Source organism: Mastomys coucha, unplaced genomic scaffold, assembly GCF_008632895.1.
Source record: "Mastomys coucha isolate ucsf_1 unplaced genomic scaffold, UCSF_Mcou_1 pScaffold7, whole genome shotgun sequence".
Lineage (NCBI taxonomy): Eukaryota > Metazoa > Chordata > Mammalia > Rodentia > Muridae > Mastomys > Mastomys coucha.
The window spans coordinates 10,123,742-10,150,928 of record NW_022196913.1 but is presented as its reverse complement, the minus strand read 5'-3'; the positions used below and the strand labels follow the sequence as shown (position 1 = coordinate 10,150,928).

At 35.9% G+C, this 27,187-nt stretch overlaps 1 long non-coding RNA gene across 2 annotated transcripts in view; it reads right to left on the bottom strand.

The window, feature by feature from the left end:
* Positions 1-17,811: 17,811 nt before the first annotated feature.
* Positions 17,812-27,187, bottom strand: part of LOC116081899 — a 130,810-nt gene continuing 121,434 nt past the window's right edge. The window contains exons 3-6 of one of the 2 annotated variants that reach the window (XR_004115078.1): positions 25,967-26,110; positions 20,811-20,895; positions 19,849-19,948; positions 17,812-17,837 (exon numbers count right to left, since the gene is read on the bottom strand). This is a non-coding gene — a long non-coding RNA (uncharacterized LOC116081899). The other variant, XR_004115077.1, reaches the window with a different exon arrangement.

The window sequence follows — 27,187 nt, the reverse complement described above, 5'->3', positions numbered from 1 at the left end:
AATACAGGGACAAAAAGTGAAAGGCTGTCTGGAGACTGCCCAACCTGGGGAACCATACTACATGCAGACACCAAACCCAGACACTATTGCAGATGCTAGGAAGTGCCTGCTGACAAGAGCCTAATACAGCTGTCTACTGAGAGGGTCTTCATATATTTTTAGGAATGTATTGACAGACTCAACATGAGAGAAAGCAGTGTATGATCAATGTTATTCAACATTCACTAAAAACCTTTAATTGTAAATTAAAACATTTGATAAAATATATGTAATATCACAATTAAATTTACACTTTTTTACTCTGTGAGATTGAAAAAAAGAAGTAAGGAGGGCAGTGATAGGATTACATCATCTCAACTCACTTTCAATAAGATGAAAATGCTTGCAGAAAACCAGAGGACTGAACAGGAGCCCCAACGGAGGAGCTAGGAGAAGTATTGAAGGAACTGAAAGAGCCTTATCTGACATCAGTGGGAGGGGAGACCCTTGGTCCCGTGATGTCTTGATGTCCCAGTGTAGAGGAATGCTAGGGTTGTTAGGCAGGAGTGGGTAGGTGGGTGGGGGATCACACTCTTAGAAGTAGGGTAAGAGGGATTGGGATAGGGAGTTTGCAGAGGGGAAAGGGGGTAACATTTGAAATGTAAACAAATAAAACATTTAATTAAAAAATAAGAAGCTTTGGCAGGTAAATTTCTATAAGTTCAAAAACAACCAGACCCATATCTTTAGTTACAGGTTGGCTTTGCCTATGGAGCAAAAGTCTGAACAATGCATTAAGTAAAAAAAAAAAAAAAAAAAAAAAAAAAAAAAAGTGAGTTGAGATGATGTAATCCTATCACTGCCCTCCTTACTTCTTTTTTTCAACCTCACAGAGTAAAAAAGTGTAAATTTATTTGTGATATTACATATACTTTATCAAATATTTTAATTTACAATTAAAGGCTTTTAGTGAATGTTGAATAACATTGATCATACATTGCTTTCTCTCATGTTGAGTCTGTCAATACATTCCTAAAAATATATGAATCAGCCCATCATGCTACTATTCCACCAACTTTAGACAACATATTTTGATTGCCTTTTATGAGGGTAAATAAGACTATGCATATCTTCATCTGAAATACTGTAACTTAAGATGTTGATAAGATGACTCAGCACATGAAAACACTTACTATCAATACTGAAAACCTGAGTTCCACTCCTAGAGTCCACATGGAACTAAATCTAACAAGTTGTCTTCTGACTACCATTCATAGCCACTATAGAATGTGTAGATCCCATACAAATAAATATGATTTGGCATAAGTTGATGGACAGCCTCTATTCTAGTTCATGAATAATAATTTGAGCATTTGTAAGTGTGCAAAATTCTAAGCAAGATTATCTTTTTTTTTCTTCAGAAACTTTTCATAGCCTCTTGGGGCCATTAGTAAATAGTAAGTCCCTTTCCCTCAAAAAGTTTGTTCTATTACTGTTTTCATTTTCTTGTTGGCCTTTTGTGTTTTAGAAGTTACCAAAGGATAGTTTGTTAATTCAATCCACTGTGTTGCTATAGTTCCCCCAAATCACTCACCTTCCAGATCTAGGCAGTCACCTCAAAGAAAATGAGATATCTTCTTAAACTAAATTACCTTCTGGTTTTCAAGGAGGATCTTAAAAGGGAACCAACACATATTCATTTAATTTATCCTTACATTACCACAAAGAATTCTGTAGATTCATGAATCATGTAAAGATGTACCTTTGTAGATTTATATCATTATTCTGCCTCCACTCCATGTATAGTCTATTATCAACTGCTGTAGGTTGCTAAAAATCCCACCGTCTTAGTCAGGGTCTCTATTGCTGCACAAAACATCATGACCAAGAAACAAGTTGGGGAGGAAACAGTTTAATCAGCTTACACGTCCACATTGCTGTTCATTACCACAGGAAGTTAGGACTTAAACTTAAGCAGTCCAGGAAGCAGGAGCTGATACAGAGGGCATGAAGGGATGTAATTTACTTGGTTGCTTCCCATGGCTTGCTCAGCTTGCTTTCTTATAGAACCCAGGACTAAAGTTCAGCCTAGGGATAGCACCACCCACAATGAGCCTCCCCACCCTTGATGACTAAATGAGAAAATGCCTTAGAGCTGGATCTCAAGGATTTCCTCAAGTGAGGCTTGTGACAGAATTTTCACTGTCCAATCACACTAAAATATTTGGGTAGCAGGTGCTCTGTGATTGGACAGGGAAAAGGGAGGCAGAGCTAAGAGTTGCAGAGATATAGAGCATCTTAAGAGAAAGGGAGGAGGCCAAGATGGAAGAAGATGGACAGGAGGAAGGACCTGAACCAGCCTGGCTTTGGATAGCCACAGGAAGTTGTGATATCATAAGGTTAGAATAATTGGGATAAAGCTTTTATCATTATCGATTGGTTCTGAAATTATTGTATTGGTATGTTGTAAATTGAGAATTTATTGATACATCAATCTGATTGGTTAAATTATAAACTTCAAGAGTTTTGTTTCTATGGGGTAAATAGGTGTTGTGGTGACTAACCATGGGGTGGCATGGTAGTGATCCACCAAAGGAGGCTGGAGCCATGTGGTCTACCAGTTGCTGTCCATAGTATGGGAAGTCTGCCGGTCCATTTTATAATACTTCCCACAACAGAGGCTCCTTTCTCTGTGATAACACCAGCTTGTGTCAAATTGACACACAAAATGACCCAGTACACCAATGTAGGATATTTAATTATTGCCTTGCCAATTTCCATGCACCACTGAAATGCCAAATATATTTTTGTTTGAAACTTTCCATCTACTAGTCTTAGTGTGGTAGATATTCAAGCAAGGTGATGACCATATGCTCTAAAAACATAATGCAAAATAGAAAGCATGTTCTACACATAGACACAATATTGATCCTACTTAAGCCAAGCATTAAGTGTTAGGTCAACAGAATGAATAATGGAACATGTTCTACGTAGAATTTTTTCTTTTATTACAAAAGCATCCCCATCCCCATTACCACATCTTATAGCTACCAACATGTGAGATTATCTGGAGCTTTGAAGCATTATCTTCTGCATCCATAAGGACAGTTTCCATTAATGCCCAGTAGAATGTTATTATTTACCTCTCCAGTGGTACATTTTATGTTTATAATCTCAGCAGTCCTCACTGGATTGTTCTACAGGATTTTTCTTAAGAGTTGCCCTGCTGTCCTCACAAAATTATTACACATATTTTCTTTCTATACAGCACATATTCTACCTTTATTCATGTTAACAAAGGCATACAGGAATAGGGAATTCTGTTGGCATGCCCAATCAATATTGTCTGACTGATGAATTTGCATGCTTTATGTTTTACAATACTGGAGGACATGCTTTGAAAGCAGAGATACTGTTTATGCTAGAATACATTCAGCAAAAAGGAAGAAAGTTCTTTTCCATAGTCCAGTTTAACATTCTGATTTTTATCAACTATTCTTTGCAGTCTCAAAACATCATATACTTCTATTCTCACAATTGAATTGCTGCCTCAATTAGCTCACCATTAGTTTTACCAATAGGTTTTAATTTACAATTTACAGTAAGTCACAGAAAAATATTTTCTAAACTCTTTTACTCTGTTCACTTTATAGACATGAGTTTGAGGTTTCAAGATCCCCTCTGGACAGCCCAATTGACATTCGTCCTTTCTGATTAGTGGCCATAACCACTGCCTTAGGCAATCTGAAATCAGGCTTCTTACCTGATAGCTTTCTAAATTTCTCCAATCAGAATAACTAGATAAGTTATTTTGGGAGGTAATTCTTTGCTGTTGAAAAGTAAAGTCCTATTTTTCTACTAAAATTCCCAGATATCTGTATTAAGACCCAAATTTTCTCCATTTATTTTTATTGCTTGAACTTCCTTAATAACTACTTAAATATCTCCACCATACAGAAAAGACTCTTCAGTTTCCCTTTGTCTTTTCTCTCTCTTCAAGAATTACCATGATTTTCACAGAAATGTATGATATTTTTTGACCAATTCATCTTTTAACCATAGTTCTGAGGGTAACCAGCATAGCTTTGATTGGCTGAGATCTGGACTTGGCTCAATGTTATGATCTGCCTCAACATGTCATTGTCTATTTGCTTCTGATCACTGGGTATGGCTAACCAGCAAATCTACTCATCTTTTAAACCACACAGCCTCAAAATAAAGATTGTGTCTCAAAACAACAGAAAGTAAAACAGAACAAAACAAAACAAAGCAAACACTGTCTGGTTTGTGAAGAGTCATATTAGTTCTCTGAATCTACCCACAAATGTGCATAACCCTTTTCATACTGGAGTTTCTAGGTCAGACTATGGGAAGTCTAAAGGTGGCTCATGAAATTGCTACTTTGAGAGACCTGTGCAACTCTAAGTGAAGCCAAATATTTGTGGATCATGTGAGTAGATGTAAATTGACTAATATAATATGCTAATAAATCAGGGGACATATTTGAGATGTTTTAAAGCAGTGACTGTAATGTTTCAGGACAGAGAACATTTATCTGAGTTATGAAACTCAGATAAATACTACATGTCAGGTCTCTAAGAAACACTGTACTAATGTAAAACTATGTGTCCCAGCTAACAATGATTGTGTGTGTGTGTGTGTGTGTGTGTGTGTGTGTGTGCATGTGTTGCACGTGCTTGCATGCAATATTCTGTCTAGTTAATAAGAGATAACATAGATGTCAACACTATAGCTGTTAATTTACTTTGGCACCTAAATTTCAACTTAGAAACTGTGAATTGAGAGTGTATGTATTTTCAAATGTCATTTCAGGGTTGTTCAACCTTGCTCAGATGAATGAGCTCTTAAATAAGAGGTTAGAGAGGAAGGTGCTGGGTATGGAGTGAATTGAAACCCTTTGCTGCAACCACTGACATATAAAACTCATGCAGCTCTTAAAACAAATTCTATCAAACTACCAGAAGTTCTTTTAGTAGGCCTTGCTCAGTTGCCTTAGACACCTGCCAGTGTGCTGTGGCCATACATCTGGTACAGAGTGGTGTTTAAAAGTGCCTTGAAAAATGGGATATATTTACCTTAGAATTTGGGGGAGAAATCTAAGTAGAATGGGAGTAACAGGGAGGTTGTCCCAGTTTGCATTACCAAATCCAAACATTTTGGACTTGCCTAATGAGAATAGACTCAGTCAATCTAGATGATGAAGAACACAGGGATGCCTCAGCTCCTAGCTACTCAGTAATGAGAAGAATTGACCTTTGCTTAAACTCAGTTTTGAATAAAGCTCATTGAGTGGCATTAAAAATATGGTATGCTCTCATGCTGTCAACACTTCAACCCAGAATCCTTTCCATCTTTCCTTAAATTCATGTCAAAGCTTTGTAGTTAATGTTTTCTTTTTCATTTCATAACAAAAGCCACATTAGATCATAAAAATAGAAGAATGGTTCTTTTACTCATGTCATGATCAACCACAAATTGAATTATGACAATAATAAGATGTTCTCACACTTGTACACTAATAGAGGAAACAATATTCCACTGATACAGCCTGTGTCTTTCTGTGGATATTTGTTCTGGACTATTAGCTGTGAGACTTGTTGCAAGCTAAGGACTTAATTCGTATCTTCTTTATGAATTAGTTGTACACAAGAAATACATATGCAGCAGACACTTAGATGTGCTCTTTCTGTGTCAGACCACTGAAGAACCAAGACTGTCAAACTTCTTGGCAAAAACAACAGACAAACTCAACAGTAGTTTGGAGAAGTATGCTATTCTCTTCCCAGTATGATACATGCTAGGAACTGTTGTTGGTTGTAGACTAATGAAAATTTGCCATGGGGCAGGAACAAGCAGAAATAAAACTCCTGGATTTGCATCCCACATGGGCCCTAGGGCAACCAATCAAGGAAGTAAAGCCTTGCCCTGGTTGTTCCCAGAAAGCTGTAAGTTTGCTATGATTAGCTTCTAGCAACATTCTTTTGATTGAAGGAAGTCCATTTTGCTTTCTTGGGCATTTTAACAACCAAAAGCAAGGAAAATTCAGGGGACATTTTAATGGAGACTCTATGAGTTTCACAAAGCACTTTACATTTAAATGTTTTAACATTTGTTGAGAGAAATTTTTCTGATTTTGAATCGGTAGTAAAACATTCTCGGGTTAAAAATAAAACAAATTTTATTTATTTAGATTTGTCAGGTTCTTTTTACCAAATTTTCAGTTTCAATGTCTAACATAGATCCGAATGTCTAACATAGATTCTTCAACTTTTCAAATTATATTTATTCAATATCACCCTTGCAGTTGCCATTGTCATTAGTTCCTTTGTTTAAATTATCTTTTTATCAGTATAAAGAAATGTTATGCTCTCTGCCAGAGTGTTGGAAACATGCCAATAAGGTAGGAAAAGTTCTTATTATGCAAGTAATGTTTTTAGTTGCATTTTGCTATATTAATGTACACTTTTATTTTATAAATACTCAGTATATTTATAGACATCTTTCAGTCTTCTCCTATTCAGAGTATATTGGTGTACATGCAAACATATGTTCTACATGGGAATATTTATAATAGAGAAAGCTTAAGAATAATTTTGGCTAACGCTTTTTATAATGTAAGTGTGGTTGTATATCACATGGATGTCCATGTAGAAGTACATGCTTATACATGTACATGAGTAAGGCCTGGGTAATTAATGTAAGGCCAGAAATTTTTATGTTATTAGAATGTTATTAATGGTTCCCAGTGATTCACAACTTCTAATATCTATACTCTCATACAGTTTCTTCTAATGTCTACTATGGTTTTCGTATTGAAACTTGCTTCAGTAACCATATATTTTTAAATGGGTTTGCGAATTGGACCATGATTTCTTCACTGCTACTTTAGAAGAACAGTCATGTGGTGTAGTCAGATTTAGGATTCTGAGCTGTGCAGCTTGACAGCCAGCAGCAAGTGTTACCTATGAGCCAGGTATGTGCTGTAATCCACAACAGCGCCCAGATCTACCTAATTCCCTGGCTATCTGCAGCTGCTTGAAAGACCAAGAGCCCAGGGGCCGATCTACTGCGTACATCTGCATCTGCTAACTCACAAAGGGATGTTTATAAGCCACAGAGACTAAAGCGACTTTTATTTAAGCAGGAGGTAAGTGAACCCCACCCCCTATTTGGGGGACCCTTATCACTTTCAGAAGCTGTCCATGATTGGAAATACTGAGTCTTATTGAATATTAATCGTTTGGGGGGTTGACCCTGAAACTGTACATTTCTGTGTATCCTGTGCATGCAAGCATGTTTCATCTTTTCTGGTGGTATACATATGCTGTGTGCTCATGTTTCCATATATATTTTTATGTGCATTTCACTGCAGAGGGAGAAGTTGCACTTGATTTAACAATTTGACCTTGATATAATTTCTGTGTTAAAAACACATTAATATTCTTCACAATAGAGTTCCTTTCTTCTCTGTTCCCATTTTCATTTAGTATATGTAGAAGATTTGATTTATATAATATGACAGCAATATCTTGAAAACTGTACTTTCAATTACTAGCTAATTATATATTAAGGTTTAATCATCTTTTCTATAATATTTCTTAGTGTTAAAATCAATATCAGACGCTAGGGAATGCTCAGTGAGTGAATTTCTCTCTGAGCAAATATAAGGCCATGGGTTGGGCTCCCTAACAGCATATCAAAAGCTGGATATGGTGGCACATACTTGTGATGTCAACCCTAAGGCAGATACTGGAGGATGACGGGACCTCCTCACAAAGTTTAATCAATCAGTAAGCTTTAGTTTCCGTGAGAACCCCTGTGAAATGAAGAGTAAGATGTAAAGTAGTAGATGAAGACACTCAGTGCCAATGTTAGGCCTCCACATTGCCATATGTAGTCATGCACTTGTCTGTATAGTCATACATGTACACATCACAACTCTTTTCTACATACATATTTAAAAGTAGACTTACAATTATCCTAAAGTTTCCCTGTTATAAATACTACTGTGTAGATCTAATTTTTTCATGTTCAGAAATAAATTTGGAAAACATTTTTTTTCCTTGTAGACACAAGAAACCTCTGGGAGAGCTTCTTCCATACACTGAAGTCATCTGCTTTGTTGCTCTCTATCTCTATTTTAATGAAAGTTCTTCAGCCATGTATATTCCCTACCACGGTGGGCCTCAGTCAGTGGTGTTTAACATGGAGCTATTTTAAAATTTTATTAGTTGTCCTCACTCATCCACATACCTCAAATTACACATATTGTATTGGATTATTGCTTTGTGAAGTCTTTACTAATGTCATGTGTAAATTCCATCTCATTTATAGGACTAGAGAGGTAATGTACTTAGAGTAAATGATTGATAAACATTTAATGCACATTTCCCAGTTGGCATCACTCTGTAAATAGTATTTCTCTAACCTCATCAACTTGCTATTTTCTTACAATGAATTATTTTAATCTTTAAATACAACATATATATGAAGCAAATGAGATATTATATATATATATATATATATATCATCTACATGTACATGATGAAAATATAGTATAAAACAAGCAACTTCTTGTTATTATAATTTGTATATTTCCCATGTTGTTCCTTTCAATCGAATACTTGAAGCCCCATGAGATTTGGAAAAAAGTAAGAAAAAACTTATAATTCATGATCAAAACAAGCCCGATTCTTCAAATTAAAATGTATCTTACAGAAATTACTTTAGTAAATTTACATGAAACCATGCACTCTAGACTGTAATTAATCAATATAAAAGTATTTTAGCAATGTGATAATAAGTGATATCTTTATAATACCCTTTATCAATTTCTCTGTTCTCTGAAATCATGGTGAAGTTATAAATCTTCCAGGTTACTTCAGCTCTTTCCCTTCCCACCTCATCTTCTCAGCTGGAGCTGTATTTTACATTATAAGATACAGGAGCAGTATCATTGGCTCCCAATGGGAATGCTAACAGTGTTTTAAGAGAACAGCACATTTGTGCATATGAAAGCAATTCCTTTTCATGATTTGATAGAAAAAGTTCAGCAAAAGGTTAAATTAAACAGCCATCGTATTTTCCCTCTTCCTGAAGGAGTGGTGTCTCCTGAGTCATATCCTCTGCAGGGAAGTAAATGGAAAGAGATGTGGAGATAAAAAAAAAATGATAATTCAAGTTAAAGTGCATGTGAGCATTTTTGCTCACTCTACAAATTCCTGGGTTTGAGGTGTGCTCTTGGCTACTTCTGATCACACTGATAAGTCTGATAGGCAAAATACATTTATTTCATTATTAAGTCATGCCCACGTCCTGTGCCACAGCCTCTCTTAATTATCATTAGTATTTTAATGTCCCAATATAAATATTATAGTCACTAAAAAGCACAATCAAGAAACAAGCTCCATGCAGTGATATCTAGAATCATCAGAAGATGCAAAATTGTAGATTGCTATTGATGACATTCAAATGATTTTCAATCAAATGTAGCTTTGTATCATAGATAGCTTTCTTTATTTACACAATGTCCTAATTTATTACTCCAATTTATACACTGGCCTATTTTATTTGTAGGCTTAGTCTAATTTTAACACTGTCAAGAATAATTCAAAGGGAACCGGGTAAGTCTGCTTAGAAGAGAGAACCTGTGTTAATCTTTTCTGACATTAATAGAATTAGACCTTATTAATTCTGACATGATTTATTTCATATTGTGTAAATACTAAATGTGAGTGCCATGTTCTCATTGAAACAAGTGTTTTACATGCTTCATATGCAGCAATTTAAACATGAATTGAAAGTGAGTCTTGAAAACAATTTGAAATTACTTCAATCTTGTCAAACTTAGAAAGATTATTACTGCCGAATGAGCAGCGCTAAATGCTAACAAACCTGGCTCCACTGAAGTCACTAGGGAAAAGCAGAGCAAATCAGTACAGCTGCAAAGAATAAAGCCAGTCTATGTGCTTCTCCCCAGATGGATTCAAGCTACTGGGATGGGCAGCAGGCACTGAGCTACCTGCTGACCCCTGGGTGAAGGGTTTTTTTTTGTTTTGTTTTGTTTTGTCTTTTTTTTGTTTTGTCTGCTTGTTGTTTTTTTATTTTTTTAGATTATAATATAACTACAATATCTTTCCCTTTTCTTTCTGTACTCCAAACACTCCCATATACCCTCCCTCAGATTCTTTCAAATTTGTGACTTCCTTTCTTAATCCTGTTATTGCATGCATTATGTATATGTGTATACAAACACCACACACACACGACAAACACATGTGTACTTATACACACATGTGGTGTATGTGTGTGTATGTCTGTGCGTGCGTCTGTGTGTGTATTCCTAAATAAACCCTGCTCAGTCTATATAATGCTATTAGTGAGTATGTTTACAGGACTGACTCTTTGGCACTGGGCAAACAATTGGTGTGGTCTTCCCAGTGGAGAGTCATCTCTCCCAGCATCAGCTTTACTTTGTGTCTTTGTGTAGCTTTGAGGCCTGCTGGGCTTTTCACTATGAAGTTTGCCATGTTCTTTGGTGTCATACTTGTTCAGCTCACTTTTGGGCAGTCACGCTGCTGAGATGTTCTGGGTATAGCTTCTGGTATTACTGAGAGACATAATTTTTAAGCCATGACTGGAAGCATGGCTACTACTTTAATAAGCACTGAACATCAAGTTCTCTTTCCAATGATTTAAACTGTCATAAGCTGATTGGATAGATGATTTAGGGCAAGCCGTTCATTTGATGTGACTTTGTGTAGTTTTTAAAGCAGAAACGGTTGGAGTCACATCTTTAAAGAACATCGAGAATTTACATCTCAGTTGCAGATGTGTGCAAGCCATCTGAACTTCTGCATAAGCGCTATAAGATGAAAAGGAAATATTAATATTGGCTTCTTCAAAGGTAAGTGATTTGATCTATGATGTAAAGGGCTTTTTAAGAAGTAGAAAAGATACTCACTCTTTGTTCTTTTGAAACAGAGCAAAGATAGCATTCCTTTTAAGCCTCAATTATTTATGTTCCTGAAATATGGGAAGAATTATTGGGCAAAGGCTTCATGTTTCTAGAGCAGCTGATTTTTGTAGCTGTCAATTTAGTTATGAATGACATCACTTAATATAGGACATGAACAGCAGAAATGGGAAGGAATAAATTTGTTACATTTGTACATGTTAGATAGTTTCCATTGTTTTTTAATAAGATTTTTTTATTAGATGTTTTCCTTATTTACAATATCTCCTTTCCCAGATTCCCCTCCAAAAAATAAAATAAAATAAAATAAAATAAAATAAAATAAACAAAAACTAAAACAAACCCTTGTTCCCTCCCCCCCTCCCCCTGCTCAGTACCCCACCCCCTCCTGCTTGCTGGCCAAGACATTCCCCTACACTGGGGCATAGAACCTTCACAGGGCCAAGAGCCTCTCCTCCCATTCATGACTAGATAGCTTCCATTGTTAACCTGACCTTGGATAAGTACCATATCCAAACTGTCAAAGCAACCACATTTGTATTGAGGAGAGTAATATTAAATATTTTTATTTAGTCTTGAAAAATTATAAACATGTATAGAAAGAATTTTTTTCATACATGTTCCCTAGGGTCTAGTTCCTCCTAGAAACCCCCAAATCTATCTCCCATATAACTTCACATTTTATCTCTCAGTTTTTAGAACAATAACCTGATGAGTCTAATTAATGTTGCCCATGCATTCATAGGGGTGAGACAACCTACTGGAGCACAGGGAACCTTCCAGAGGCCAAAGCCAAGTGTCTTTCCCTACCTTAGCAGCCACAAACTACAATAGCATCTGCAGTCCATTTAGGGCATTCAGTTATCTACTTTCTGTGGCTGTAGCAAAGTGCATAACATGTGAGGATTTTAAGACTGGAAAGAGAGCAAACTCTTCATGAGCAGAGCCAAGCCAGAGGCAACTTGGGTGAAGGTCTGTGGTGGTCTTGATATGGAAATCAGCTTTGCAGTTTGGGAATGGCGGTCAAAATCTAATGGAACCTTCTATCAGCTGTTTCCCTCCAAATTTGCTTTCCTTGTGTCAATTACTCAAGACTGCTTCAGGTGTTCAAGATTGTCTTCAATTTTATTTTTTTTATTCTTTAGTGCTGGATGCTCTTAAGTATAAAGGTAAACAGTAGCAACATGAATAAGAACATTTGATCCATTACAAAATATTTCAAGAAGTGAAAGTGACCAATGAGAGAGATCTGGTTCATCAGAACATGAATGCTGTAGCATGAGAATTCCAGAAGGCATGGAACCATATGACCACCATCAACCTGAATGACACCAAGGTCAAGTGAGGCAAAAGATGGTACATGGCTCTCTAACAACCACTTTAGATATGGCTACCTAGTTTTGACCTTTGTCTTTATGAAATGCTCCTTAAACACCAGTTTGAATGTCTTAGTACTATTTCGTGAAATAACACCATGGGCTTAGTCTATTTTTCTTAATATTATTTTATTTTTGTCTTTATTAGACTTGTGCAAAATTACACTTTGGTATTCTGTAATATCTCCATAAATCCAATTCTCAGGACTTTTCTAGGAATATTTTCTTTTATAACCAAATATTTTTAGAAAATAACTGATGAGTGTATCATTCTGGCCTCCTCTATAAGAAATAAAATAATATTAATATTTTAACAGTCTTTTGAAGTACTGGTCTATTTGGTAGGAAAATGACTTAGAAGTGTTATTTTCTATGTATTGATCATGGTTCATTAATTTTTTTAAAAAAATTAAAGCTATAAGTGTTAGTATAAATGCATGTTTCCATTTCTTTGGGTTCAGTTCCTAGGAATAAAGCAGCAAGATCATGTGACAGGTTCATAGTTAATGTGTAAGAAACCTTAGAATGGCCTGCATAGTGCAATTGGCAAGACAACAGAAGAGGAATCCCTCTGCATATCATCCCTATGAGGTACTCTTGTAATTGGTAGAAAGGTTCATCTCATTGTGACTTTACTTCTTATTTCTATACTTCTTATATCAAGGAATCTTTAAGTATTCCATAAGCATTCTTTATATATTTACTAGTCATCCCATTTTGTTCTTTATTAAAATGTTATCAATTTGGTTATGTTTCCATTGTTTAAAATTATGGCACTTATTAAGTTGTAAGCATTGTTTATATGTTCTACTCATTTAGTTGAATATATATTTTCTATGAATTTTCTATTATTCATTAGCCCATCTTTTCTTTGTCTTTTCAGTGTCTTTTGAAGAGAAAAGAAGTAATAAGCTAAGTTAATTTCTGTTGCTTCCATTTTTTTTAAAATGCTAGCTAGGAGCCACTATCCAAACAAAGAACATAGAAAACCAATAAATTATATCAAAGTTTTGGGAATGCTATGAATTTTCATTATTGATACCATTGTCATTATTTTCTACTAAAAACCTATGAGCACCATTCCTAAATGGACAGTAAAATTTACTTCTATTAGGTTCTGTTAGAATGTGGAGTCTGAAGAATGGCCAGCTCAGCAATTATTTTTACAGATATGTATCTATGAGTTTTATTACCATTTAAATTTACTGTAGCACATGCTTTACTTTTAAAGGTTTAGTTAAAGAAAATAATCCTAAACAGATTTTTTTTGTAAACGTTCTAAAAAAAATAGGAAAATGTATACTGGGTCATACCTTCAGAATTTATCAAATATTACAAATGACAATCATTTTTATGATAGACATATTGAAGATACTTGGTGCTCTATGTTTGAAAGTGAAGACGCCCACCACAACAGCTCCAGCTAGCAACATTACACCATCCTAACATGTCCAGGCTCAACACAGGCAAAAGAAAAAGTGAAATTCCATCGTAAGTGAGACATGCGGAGATCATTGGAGGAAAAGAGTGCTGATTTCTGCCTTTAAAATGAAAGCTTTTAGAAGCCAAACATAGGCTACATTAAATATAAATGATAGCAAAACTCACAGATAAATTGCACATCTGTAAAATTAATAACTAAGTCTGCCATTCTGCATACTCTACATTCCAAATACACTTGCTGAAGATCATTCTAAGGACATAAAATAATCGGAAGGTCATTGAAGTATTTGTGAGGGAAGCCTTCAGTTTCTATGTGTTCTTTGGCCCCACGTGAAGCATCTGGAAATTAAAATTTCAAAGAGAAAGCTATGAAAAATGTATGGTATTAGACAGCAAAAATTACTTTTACTAAATGCAAATATGTATAATATTAATTATGATGACCTTACATAATAGAATCACATTTTAGAGATGTTGTGTTTTGGCTAGGTCAAAGTGAAATTCATGCCAAATACAGAATATATATCCATAATGTTGCTATATTTCTGCAAGAGTATGTGCAAATAGATACTGCCATTAAAAATAAAATCACTAAAACACAAAGCAAATATTTCAAAGCACATTTTTACTGATTTTTTTTTCATTTTGCTCTTTGCTGTCTTTTGCAAGTGAGGAAGGACAGTTCACATTTACTATTTGGGCAATGACTTCACTTTAATTACAACTTTCAGGAAGTTGTAGGTGGCAATACTAGAAGAATAAAGGGGAAGCTACATTCAAGAAAGAACAAGTAGCTCCCTGAAGGTCATAGGGTCAGCATGTGCAGTGCCCAGGTAATAAATTGGATGTTGCATCCAACTATATTCATGTAGTTATCTTATTCCTTAAGATACAAGAGAATTGAATTATGTGGATTATTAGTACATAGGATGAAAGATTCATAGTAAGTAGGGAAGACTGAAATTTTGAAGTACTAGAACATTTTCTTTCTCTGGAAACACAAGATCTTAGACTACAAAGAGACTTGTCATTGACTGTTATCCAAGTAACTGACTCTTTTCTAAAGACTACACACTACTAGTACCCATGTCACAGGGAGCGTCATCTGGAATGTGAGAACAGAGCCAAGACAGTGAAGAAGCCAACATAGGATGGAAGACATTGAATATGTAACCAAATAGGTTATTGGTAATATTACTGTGTAATATCCTAGGGGTAGGAGACAGTGTGGCTCATATTTCCGATTTATCCCACTCACAAGGCAAGAAAATTGAGATATATATTTCTCACCTACCCACCTAGTCTGACTTATCAGGACTAGCTATGCAGCCTCACTACCTTGGCACTACCAATAACAATAGCACAGATCTCCATGTACCTACACAATGAGATACAAACTTAATATTTTTAGATTCTCAATCTCCAGGAATACATAATTTTCTGCCCTGCATACAGGCTCAATATAGAAATGCCTAGACAAAGTGTGATTTCTTGGAGAGCCATGAAGCCAGGGCACCAGGTCTTGTCACTGGATATATGAGGATATTTAATTCTATGTGATTACCTTTAATCAGAGGGTTAAAAGGGGGAAGCATGGATAGAGTTTTCTCTCATCTTTGTATTCTCTCACCCAGCAATTGTTCTTAAGTCAGCCTGGAAAGAGGACACTGATCCTACAGTTTTCCAGGATCAATTTATTGTTCATCCATTGGTTTATTTCTGAGAGTATGGGGCCTCTCCCCATTTAAAACTGAAATCTCACATTGAGAAGTCTTTATCATAAATGGCAACTCATGGAAGTAAAGACAAAATATAATGATGACTTTAACATCCTTAAATGTCTCTAATCATCTCGTGGTAGAAAATGTGAAATGGAGCTTATTCCCACTATCCCACAGATAAAGAATAACACACATCAGGCAACTAGAGGGCAGTCTTCAGCAAACTTCCTCTAATTGTCTGGCAACATTGTCCAGTAGCTGAACTGAGCAATGGTGTCTCACTAGCGTCTTAGTCCATTTAGACTTGGGACTAGAGCCAGCCACATGATTTGTACAGCTAACTACAAAAGGAAAGTGCTTATCCTTCTGCTGAAAACACAAGAAAAATGTGGCATTGAAGATGCTAAATATAGTCTTTTTATTCTTCTGTGACACCCCTCTCTCCACTTCGCCATCCTTAACTTGTCATTGTGTTTTTTATTTGCTATTTAGTGCCATTCAAGCAAGCAAAATACAAAAGTGTGAATTTTGTTAATTCATCCTCTATAAAATGCTACATTTCAATGCAAATGTAACATACTTGACTTGTCTTCACTTGAACCATGTGGTCCTTCACATATATTGGGAATCACTAAAATCACACAATGCAGCTTGTGTGTGTGTATGTGTGTGTATATGTGTGTGTATGTCTATAAATTTTCCTAATAGTACAGATATGCATAAACTGAATACATATGTTTTTATGTCACTATCTGATATATAAACATTCTACCAATACTGGGTATAATCAACTTACTGATAAGTAAGGAATTGAAGGATAGATTCATTTTTTCTTCATTCTGTGCTCTCATTTTTTTCAGCTGAAGGGGATCTCCTGGCTTCATCTGCCTTTCTCATTCCTGACCCATTCCTCCCATCTTTCATGCTTCATTTCCCTTTCCTATTCTAGTATTGATATAGTACTCTGTTGAAACAAACTCTAAAGGGGGTTTTCATGAATGCCAAAGTGGGAGTTCTATTGATCTAGGAGTTAAAGTCCATACCATCACAGATAGAAAGGCAAAGCAGATCTTTAGGCATGTCTTTAAAGGGTAAATTTCTGGGATAACTTCTGGGTAGAAATTTATTCACACCAGTTCTATTTCTTAATAGGTTTTTGTTTGATTTATTTTGGAAAAAATTCTCCAGCTTTTGAATTTAATATTGAGCATGAAATTCACATATCACTTCAATCCCAAGATGCTCTCAGAAATGTAACTTAGCCAAACATTGTTGCACACAAACATTCATATGGAGTCCTTGTTGAAAACTGGCTGTAGCTACAATATTTAGAGTCCCTGGGTCTGAGATGAGTTTTAGAATTCTACAGTTTTTAAGCTGGCAATCAGGTTATTCTGAAATGGAAACTTCTGGTTTCTTTTGAAAGTTAGTTATGTCAAATGATGTTTTCCTGAGGCATACAGAAGAAAGAATGTCTTGTTAAAACAAACATGTGAAAGAATATTTTCCTAAAACAGACATAGGTAAAAGGATGTTTTGATACAGAAAACACATGAAAGGATGTTTGATAAAAGAAATAAATATGACTCCAGAGACTATTGGAGATGAGCACCAAGCATTGATTTGTTTTGCTCCACCTAGCTATTCTTCTTTGGTAATGAGATGCATGTATTGGTTCACCTTACACAGCCTTGTTAAGATCAACTTGTAGTAATGCATCCATTGAGAGAAACTTGCCAAGAACTGCTTGTGAGTTTCTATGGCTGCTTGCAGTTTCCATGACCTCGCCTCAAGCTAGTTGGCACTCAAGCCTGTTGTCTGCCTGCCAAGAGGACTGGACTATAGCTGAGGGCTCATGTGTGGTATCTGTGTGCCTAGAGGACTGGTTTGCAGCTGCTGAGTCATATTTGCTGTTCCCTATGTAACTGAACTGCTGAGAAGGAAGATAAAGCTCACCCCCAAGGAACTACTGCTGAACAGGTCCATTTTCACCATCCTAATAACCTTTCTTTTCTACTGCCTCTGCTGGGTGGTGGACTAGAGGAGAGGTTGAACCCTTATTAAAAGTAGGTTGCAAAAATTTTATGCCCACATTATTCTGAGCAAGTTGGAGATGGGTTACATAGGGACTCACCACTCTCCTTGCTGCACAAATTATGATTGTAAGTCTGTGGCCTGGAGATTGCCTGCAAGGCTGTCAACAAATCAAGAATTCTAATGTTCCTTGAGCCTTAAGGGATATAGTGTGAGATATATCTACTTACCACTGAGCACTCTACGACACTTACTCTCTGTGCTTAAGTTGTGAGTCTGAAATAACCACTGTCCAATGCAGAAAAAAAAAAAAAAATTCTGAGAAGGGTTGATCACTCCACAAATTTCTGCATAAAACAAAATAACAACACAAAAACAAAACAAAACAAAACAGAACAATTTACTTAGAATGCAGCTTGATACTCTACTACTGTGGGTGACCCCACATCCATGCAAATGTGGCAGCATTAACTAGACTTAGTGGGTTATTAAAAAAAGAATTTAGTATGGCATCTATGGGAGGGGAGGCCCTTGGTCCTATGAAGGCTCAATGTCCCACCATAGGGGAATGCTAGTGGGGTAAGGCAGAAGTAGGTGGATGGGTGGGGGAGCACTCTCCTTGAAGCAGGGGAGAGGGATATGGGATAGGGGGGTTGTGGAGGGGAAACCAGGAAGGAGGATGACATCTGAAATGTAAATAAATTAGTTAACCAATACAAAATCTATAATGATTTAAAAAATAATTTAAAAATTAGAATGGGGGTGTGGGTGAAGGATCTGGAAGAGTTAGATAGGTGAATAGGATTGAAATACACTGTGTGTATATATGTAATTCTCAAATAATACATTTAAAACATTGAAAATAAATATAAATAATTGCACACACACACACAGAGCAGATTCAAAATTGCCATCCTACACATACCTATGGAGTGAGAGACAAAATTTTAACCAAGACACATCTGCTCAACATTGTAAAGCACTGTGTGTAAAGCAAATTATAAAGCACTGTTACAAGCAATTCATGAGAGTGTAAGCCAGAAACCAGGCAAACAGAAATGGAATTTCCTAATGACTTACTCCCCCCTGCTCTGCAAAGCGTTCTGTTAAGCCATGCAGTTTTTATTTGACTTCTCGATCTCTGATTAGTTCCTTCTCCTTCGTGACTGCCATTTTAAATAAAAAGTGATATGTGTTATATTTATAATAAAACAAATATAAATAGCTCTAATTAAAACAAGATGAAAAATATGCAACATTCCAAATAAAATTGATATAATTAAAATAATTCATGTAGCTATACTTTTTATATTTCAGAATATCAAAATAAATTAGTTGATTATAGAAGGTTAATAATTAATTTGAAATGTTTATAGTAAGATACTGACCCAATAATATATTCTGTTGCCTTTCTAGATTTTAATATTTATATAATTTAGATGTTGGCTAAAAATGAATGTATGCTAAACTCTTATAATTAGATCTAGTTCTACTACTTTATAGTCAAGAGAGATACATTTATTTAAGATAGAGAAATACCATTTGCATCACATTAACATTTTGTTTAGAGAGACAAAATAGCTGTACTTGTTAATATAAATGAACTTATTAATCTCTGAGTACACAGATCTGAATTAATTGTATGAGTTTCTATGTATGTGTGTGTGATCATCTGCTGTGGGTGCATGTATGTGTGAAAGTACACATGCATGTGTGTTTATAAATGTACATATGCACATGTATATGTAAAGGCATACAGCACTTGTGTGGGAGAGAAAGAATGTACACAGTGTGTGCATGTGTGTATGTGTGTGTGTGTTTGTAGAGGGTAGAAGTCAAGCGTCCTTCCTCAGACACCACTTAACCTTTTTCTATTTGTGAAATGATTTTTCAGTCCTGGAACTCACTAGACAGGCCAAGCTGGCAGAAAGAAGCTCAAGAGATTCATCTCCCTGCCTCTCCAGTGCTAGGATTACTAGCAGGGGTCAACAGATGTGGCATTGTTTTATTCTGGATTCTGGAGATGAGCCTCTGGTCTTCTTGTTTGCAAAGCAAGCATTTTGCTGCCTGAGTTATCTCTCCAATCTTGAAATGATTTCACATCAGCAAAGAACTTAAACAAAAACAAACAAGTCTATTTGATACTTAGCTATCTTTCTAACTTGTTGACATTTTAGTTATAATTCTTCCACCATAAAGTTTGAATGTTATAATTTTCATGAGTTGTGATCTTTTTATGCAGTTTTAATTTTGAGGTTTAAACTCAAACTTTGGTAGCTTATAAAAGAGTAAAACTCACCAGATGCCTCGGACTATATTTATCTGAATGCTATGGAAATGGTACTTGAGCATGTGCAGATACCATGGCTTCTTCTAGAGCACAGATGACCACAAATTCTCTAGTAATAAGAATGATATAAAGAAGCACCTGAATAAATGTTTGTGGCACAATCATAGAAGTGAACAGCGGGATTAAGATATGAAGTTATGACATAATTGTCTGATGTTCCACCAATGGAAGTTACTTGCGAAATAAAAATGTCTTCACAACTGAACCCTCTATCTGTGGGGATGTAACCTGAGTTCTTGTTTGGGGCCCCCATCAAATTCCAAAGCACAGGAGGGGAAAGTGTGGTTAGGAAAGGACAAAGGACCACATCTAGAAATCCTGAGTATCCCAAGCACACATTTCTCTCTTTTAACTAGGTTTTAGGGCCATCAAGCTTGCTCAGTACATAAAAGGCATTGGCAGCTATGCTCAGACCTGAACTGAGTTCATTCTCCAGGAACCACATATAGGAGGAAATGGCCAACAAATATCCTCTGATATCCACACTGGCCAATGCCTGTCTCCATTCACCTGGGCTCTTGTGCAGGTGTGCGCGCGCACACACACACACACACACACACACACACACACACTAATAATAATAATTTTTAAGTGTAGAACAATAAGAATCCTTAATTGTGGAAAATTTTTCACTTTTAAATTTTTATTTATACAGACAGGAGAACATTGTAGGCTTACTCATGCTCAGTGGTAAAGAGAACACGCTGTTCACACAGCAGATTTGATATTGGTTCTGGGCGTTCAAGTCAGGTGGCTTACAATAGTCTGTAAATCCAGCTTCCAGTGACCTAACATTCTCTCTGGCATTTACTGGCACCTGGACACACATGGTGGGTAATCATATAGGCACACATATACACAAATTAAAAATCAACCTTAGAATAACTTATAGGTCAGTTCTTGTGCCATACCTTTCATCCCAGTCCTCATTCAAGAAACAGAGGCATCAGAAGGCACCCTTCTCAGTTGGCAGGGGGTGGCATAGTGAGATCCAATCTAAGGAGCACAGCAAGTCAAAGCAACAACAACAGTAACAACAAAGCCACATGAATTAATACTGAATCTCAGCAATGCTGAGGACTTGTCTGTTATGTAGCAGTCTGGAACATTTGGGGGGCCTGTCTGTCTCTTTTGCTTTAGTAATGTGTGTCTGTTTTATTTTCAGTTCCTTGTTTCTCCTCTCTGGACCCAAGTTTTATTATCTCCAAAAGAAACTGTATTTGTAGGATCCCCAAATGCCCTGGCTCACTGACTTTGTTTTTGGAAGACCAATAATGAGCAGAAAAGAAATGAGTGATTTAGGCTTTCCCCTTCAAACAGTTTTGAAATTATCACCCTAGGCTTACAGGTCTCAAGTTATTTTCAACAATTCAGTGAATTAAAAAAGAAAATACAAGAAAAAAATGGGAAAAGGAAAAATGATTTAAGCGAAGCAATAAAATTACTTTTTAACAACAGTGATCCTCCAGGCTTTGTGGGTTTTTAGTAGAATTTATAACTGGCTGAGTATTTTATTTCTTTATCACATACTTAACTCCTTCTTTAAAAGAAGTTACTCCCTACCTTTCAAAGTACTGCATTTAATCTGATATTTTCACAACACTGAAATAATCACATCAACTAGACTGAACTTATTTTTTAAAGCTAGAAAATAAATAGTAAGTCTTTCTTGTCTAAAATCTTGAGAACACCTGACATAAATTAGTCAGCCCCACTAATTTATATACTATATATTATATATATACATTATATATTATATATATTTTATATATTATATATTATAAGTTATATGTTATATGTTATATATTATATATTATATATTATATATTATATATCATATATTATATGTTATGTGTTATGTGTTATATATTATATTATATATTATATATATGTTATATGTTATATATTATATATTATATACTATATTATATATTATATATTATATATTATATATTATATATATGTTGATTCTGTATATACACATGAACAAAGAAGATTGGTAGAAAAAAAAATAACCCCACTCTCTCTTGTCGTAATATTTAAATGTCAAAGACACCATGAAAAGCGTCTGGATACCAGAGTGCTTTCTTAGGTCGTATCCTCTTGAAGCAAGGAGATTCGGTTTTGAGACACAGTTTAATGAAAGTTTATTCAGAAAAACAAAGCACGCCCTTCAAAGAGAGATTGGAGCAGTCTGTCTTTAGACACAGCAGCACAATGATCTCCATGCCGAGGATTTTAAAGAACTTCTAATTGACATGTATGAAGCAGGTTATATATTTGTGGGTAAGGGTCACCCTTTTGCCCTCCCAAATTATATTAGACCAGATCTTCTTTCCAAGGCATTTCTTTCTACTCTCCAGTAGAAAATTCATGCTATGCTTGAGAATGGTGGTAAAATCTTTAAAGAAACCAAAGCCTATTGAGGATGCAGTACCTTAGTTAAGACAACATAGGCATGTTGATCTAATTTCAGAATAGTAGACAATTTAAGATTGACCACACTGGGCGTGTTTTCACCCTTCAAGGTCACTGCTATGGAGTTACAGATGTGGTTTTCCTTGTCTCTTACAGATGAACCCCTGCTGGACACTACTTAAGGGCTCATTATTGATCTTTTGAGCCTTCAACATGGCTTTGTGATATCTTCTCAGACCATGAAAACAAGAACAATGCTTGGACTTAGTTTAAAGACCTACCGACCCCCAACCTCAGCAACATTTTTCATGCCAGTCTTCTACTAATCATGGTCATAGATAGGACTCGTCAATGCTATTTAATTATTTAATTATATAAAAGTAAAACCTCTAGGAAGGGAGATAATGTATGTGTGGGCTATCAAGATGGGTCAGTGGGTAAAAGTGCTTGCTACCAAGCCAGGGAACTTAAGTTCCATTTCTGGTTGAGATTTCTGAGGCCTGCATGCAGAAACAGAGATAATTTCCAATATGTGTTCTTCTGAACTATATACACATGCTGTGGTGTGTGTGTTTCTGTGTGTGTGTGTGTGTGAAAGAGAGAGACAGAGAGACAGAGAGAGACATAGCAAACAAACATGCAATGTATGAAAAATAAATGAATATATAAAATTAAAAAGAAAATAAACAAACAAAGCCAGCATTTGTATAGATGATAGGTCTAAGTGTCCCAACACTAGCTATGGAATTGTAGCCAATCTTCCATTATAATTAGCATGCATGTATCTAATAAATGACTAATAAAGTAATCATAAAACTATATAAATCTGTATGAACTTATATGCATGTATTAGTCAGGGTTTCTATTCCTGCACAAACATCTTGACCAAGAAGCAAGTTGGGGAGGAAAGGGTTTATTTGGCTTACTTTCACATTGCTGTTTATCACAAGGGAAGTCAGGACTGGAACTCAAGCAGGTCAGGAAGCAGGAGCTGATGCAAAGGCCATGGAGGGATGTTCTTTACTGTCCTGCTTGCTTCTCCTGGCTTGTTCAGCCTGCTCTCTTATAGAACTCAAGACTTCCAGCCCAGGGATGGCACCACCCACAAGGGGTAATTGAGAAAATGCACCACAGCTGGATCTCATGGAGGCACTTCCCCAACTGAAACTCCCTTCTCTGTGATAACTCCAGCCTGTGTCAAGTTGACACACAAAACCAGCCAGTACAATGCATAATATTTTAGATGGGTGATTTTTCTCAATGGAAGAATTTTTTTATCAAAAGGCACATTAGTATTACATGGACAGTAGGATTTGTGCACAGAAGTTCATTATAATGGAGAACACCAGCTTCCTATTCTCAACCTATGTGTGCTAGGAGTGTAGTGTGAGGCAGCTGACCACATTTAATAACACAAGTCACATTGATCATCATGGACATCCATTTGGAACCCTTGTATTTAATTAATAGTGGATAAAAATGGGATACCCAGTTAAAACATTCTTAAATTGTTGAAACAAAAAGGCAACAATTTTCATTGTTCTTTAATAAAAATATAGATTATAAGCCTTTGCAATCTTCAAACAATGAAATTCTATAGACTTTGTGTTGAATTTTTTTTTCTTTTTCTTTTTTTATTTTTTTGGTTTATCAAAACAGGGTTTCTCTGTGTAGCCCTGGCTGTCCTGGAACTCACTCTGTAGACCAGGCTGGCCTCAAACTCAGAAATCTGCCTGCCTCTCCCTCCCAAGTGCTGGGATTAAAGTCATGTGCCACCACTGCCCGGCATATATTGAATTTTTTAAATACAAATTATATAGTGGTAAAGGTACTAGATTTTTGGAACAACTTTTTAAAGTAACAAAAAATACTCAAAATGTTTTAATTTTGTTACCTCTTTCCCTAATGAAACCATTCAGCAAAAGAATGCAAGTTAAAATATGACCATAATTAGTGGCATTGTGTTCTTATTGGATTATTTTAGTTTCCATTTATACTATAGTAGCATATATTCTAATACATAATATCTTATATAAGTAGTGGATTTTGTGTGTGTGGTATTTGTGGGTAGGTATATATGGCATAGTATATATGTCAAGGTCTAAGACCAACCCTGTGGGGTGAGGCCACTCCTTCCACATTTACCTGGGTTCTGGGGGAATAAACTACTTCTCTTCAGGCTTACATAGATACTACTTTTTTCCACTGAGCCATCTTGTTTGCCAAGTGTATTCTAATTTTCAATATTGCTGAGAGTACACTTACATTTTAATTACTTTCACCATTCAAAACTTATAAATGTGTGCATGTGCAAATTAGAAATGTAGCAGATATATTTCAATAGGTTATGCTGTATTTTAAAATATATATTCTGTCAATTAAAGTAAGTAAATGACTAAGTAAAAGTGATATGAGACCATGACTACCAGAGTTACCTTGGTATACTTAAAATATTCATGGATATGCTAAGGATTGTAGATTTTGTTATTATTGTTGACCATTGTTTCTGTATTGGGTTTTCTGGAACAAGCTGTCACTGTGTAGTTCAGCCTGGAGTGCAGTAAGTAGTTTTACCTGGCCTTGAACTTTGATCTGTTCCTCTCAGCTTCTGGATGTCTGGGACTACAAGTGAGTGCATCCATTACAGCCCTTTATAAATTTTTAGTGACAGCAAAGGGGTTTTCCTAGGCCTCATAAGAATCATTTATACATCAGCAAAATAGAATAGTGTATTTTACATTTTCAAAGAACTATACATGTGCATGAATACATATACATATATGTGTATATAGGTGTGTGTATGTATATGTGTATATATGTATATATTGTGTGTGCATGTATGTGTGTGTGAAAATGGGGGAAATTATTTCCAGATAACAGATAATTGTGCAGAGAAGTACATTTCCTCAAAAACTATTTTTAAAATCAACTAATTATTACTGGTGAATTAAAATAAGTCCACCCATCCATGATTGCTGAACACAATCTTTGCATAACCGTATAATTTTTGGATTTTTCTTTCTTTTATATGCTACCAACATATTATTTGTGAGCACCCTAACTCATTGCTTGCAACCTTGACAAGAAATTTGTAGCTTCCATAAGCTTTACATTCTTACCAAGCTAGTTCCAGAATCAGCTTCATATTGTTAAAATAAAACAGAGTTTCTATTCAGAAAGCAATGTGACTTTAGGTATCATCAGGACAAGCAGAAAATTTAAAAGAAAATATTATGCATCAGCCTTATTACACAGGGAACTTAGGATACAAAAGAGTAGCCTTGAAGTTCATTTATTCATAAAGGTTGGTCTATGGGTTATAAGAATTAATGGCTTTGGAAGATATTTAGACTTCGGGGTTTTAAACAGTTTCTCAGCCCGATAAAATGGAGCGCAGACATTTTGACAAATCAGCAGAATCAGCTATCAAATAAAAAGGTGCTACATCATGACTGCTTTCACCAGGACTGGAGGTTGGGAGGTACCAATGTGGTGTGGAGACGAGAGATTGACATTGCAGAGATCAGACAGAATCCCTGTGCAGATGCTGCAATAACGGGAAATTTCTCCTCGATTTCCTCCCTCTCTGTGCATAAGCGTCTCAGCTTTTTGGCAGCAGGTGTATTTGGGACAGGGTTGTTGAGCCTACCTGATTATTTCCTGGGCTCTCTAGATATTTCCTCTTAGCTTCCAGCTGTCACATTCTGAAGCAGTTTTCACAGATGCATTAGCCAGCGTGCACTGGATACTGCTGAGGTTTCTCCTCTAAAGCCAATCAGCAGGTCCATTCCAACTGAGAAGAACCAAAGAGGTTTCAATCAGGTATTTTCCATCTCCAGAGTTTTCAAAATAGGTTCTATTTTGTTTCCAATATGACTGTCTTGGTGTGGTAAAAATTATTTTAAAAATAAAATGAATATTAAAATATTTATGAAATAAAATAAAAATTTAAATATTTATGTTTTAATTATTGCTTTTGCCTGAAAATATATATTACCCACACTTGTTGCCACAAACTATCCCCTGGCTGCCACAGGGATGGACTCACTCAGTTTATGTTTCATTAGGATATGGTGTGTATATTATGGCATACATTAAAAGCATAGCATATAACATTCCATGTGGTCATCTTCTTTCAACCCAGACATTCATTTCCAATGCAGCAGCGAGTAAATAATTTCAAACCAAAACTGGAATGGGAAGGATGAATCAGCTATTTATATTCATAAACAATTAAATTTAGAAGTTGATTTTTATCCCATCCTAATGCCTGTTTCTCTCTTTTGATGCACGACCCTGCCCCCATGTTGAGAACAAATTTTAAGTATGGTTATCATTCCAAATAGTGAAGCAATGTGTCATCTCTAACTACACTATTTTTGCAAGGATAATTAGGGCAGAAGAGGAGTGTTTTGCTACCTAAAGCCTACAATGTGCATAAAGCAGCTCATTTGGTTGTGGCAGGTGGATGGGTGTGAATGTGCTTATCATTGCAGAAGTGCCCATGTAGGTGCTCATGCATGGACACTTGAGAATGATATCTAGTGTCTTTCTTCAATTGTTTTCCACTTTTAAGTTTTTGAGACCACGCCATTCACTGTTTCTGAAGCTACTTGATCATTCTAGGCTGCCTGGGCAATAACAAATCTGGGGTCACACACACGCTGCATTAGGGTTTTGGGTACCTTCCACCTTGCCTGGATTTGTATATAGGTTATTGAGATCAGAACCCAGGGCCTTATGTTTTTGCTGAAATATTTTACTCATTAAGCCACCTCTGCATCCCTAAAAATATCTTTAACAAATATTGTACTTGAAGTCCTAGCCAGAGCAATTAGGCAACAAAAGGAGATCAAAGGGATACGAATTG